Genomic DNA, 1,808 nt, shown 5'->3' on the forward strand with positions numbered 1-1,808 from the left:
CAGTGGTGTATCGTAATGCCACCTACACCGACCAGTACCTTAATTTCATTCTCACCATACACTAGAAATTGGGCGTTATTCGTACGCTCATGGACAGATCATAACAGAAGATCAAGACAAGGAAGAGGAATAAGCCACCATCAAGAAACTGCGACTATCCTTCTTGGAGTATTGAAAAAGTCAAACAGGAGATGGATACCCCAAAGCAGAAGAAGACAAAGAAAGATGAAGCCACCAAGTAAAAAGGGCCTTGTCGTTATCCCTTATATATGTAGAGGGAGTATCAGAACGTATCCTTAGAACACTTAAGAGTTACAATATATCCGTTGCAGTGAAACCTCATTGCACCCTAAGAAACATGCTCATGCACCCTAAAGATAAAAGGGATCCGCTCAACACCACAGAGGTTATTTATTCCACCCCATGCAAGAATTGTAACAAGACTTATGTCGATGAGACGGGGAGAAAATTCGGCAAACGGCTTGAAGAGCGAACAGAAAAGCTTCTCAATTAGCAATCAATAAAACGGCCATCACAGACCATGTTCTTGAAAAAGACCACATCATTGACTGGGACATGGATAAGATATTACTAGCAACGAGGCAGATAAATACACACGATGGATCAAATAAGCAGTGAAAGGGTGGATCAGGCAGCAAGACACCACCATGAATAGAGACGAGGGACAATACAAACTAATTCACATGTTTGACGACCTTTTGAAGAAGAAACCAACTAGCAACTGTGTTGCTGAGCAACAACGTGTTGTAAACAGAAAATAGTCACAACAACATCAGTATTGAGAAAAAACGTCCAGAGTAAGTGCTGTTTTAATTGGACTTGAACTATTAAATTCGTTTTAATGCAAAATACGGTTTTGAAAAACTCTTCATGTATTAGCTAGGATTTGACAAGTGCCGTTAACTTTCACCAAAACTGCCTGTTGTCCAAAATTTGACCCTAAAACATAAACCAGACATCTGCCACTGAAAATTCAGGGTTAACAGCCTTTATTTCTATATCATATAGGTATACATTTTTAGAAAACCCAATTAATGATAAGAAACAATACAAATACAACAAAATTATAGCTCACTCGCAAGAAGGACTTTCTTTGAAAAGTATTAAAGGATTGAAAATGATAACGTTTTTGAGTTAAGGACAGCCTTTTATAAAAGTAATATTGAATCAAAAGTGTATTCATTCAACTGTTCTTGATGTTAATATGATCCAAATAAGAGCCCCGCTTAATTTAAGATATCAAGGTCATATACCCCTGATTAGAGCTGGGCAGTGCTTGAAAATTAAGGACTATTTTCTTGTAAGCCATCTGAAAAAGGGCCTTAAGTCACTGGAAATACTTGCTTATATGGTCAAAAATATAGCAAATTTCAGAGTATCCTGCAGAAATGATATGTTTTCTGTCATTATTTGAAAGTTTTGATGAAAAGTTCTCCCAAATTCATCCGATTTTCCCACCCTATTGATGCGCACCTCTTTGTCCCAAAAAAGAGGGCGCTCTGTAAATGTGGTTTTCACACTTGTTGTTGAAAACAAGAAAGTCTCAGGTTATCGTACACGTTGAAATTCTGGTCATTTTTGGATTCAACCTACTACTGTTAATTGATTTTTTCGATGTAAGAGTCACCTGTATGTGAAAATCGTGCTCGAAATAACCTATTTCTCCGTTGAAAAAATGTGTAATAGAGAATTGGTGGTATTTAACCTCTAGATTTTCACTCTTTACATTTAGATTTTTTTATAATGAATAAATGACACTTAAAAATATAAACAATAAGACATTTGAT

This window comes from Amphiura filiformis, chromosome 3 (assembly GCF_039555335.1).
Source record: "Amphiura filiformis chromosome 3, Afil_fr2py, whole genome shotgun sequence".
NCBI classification, from domain to species: domain Eukaryota; kingdom Metazoa; phylum Echinodermata; class Ophiuroidea; order Amphilepidida; family Amphiuridae; genus Amphiura; species Amphiura filiformis.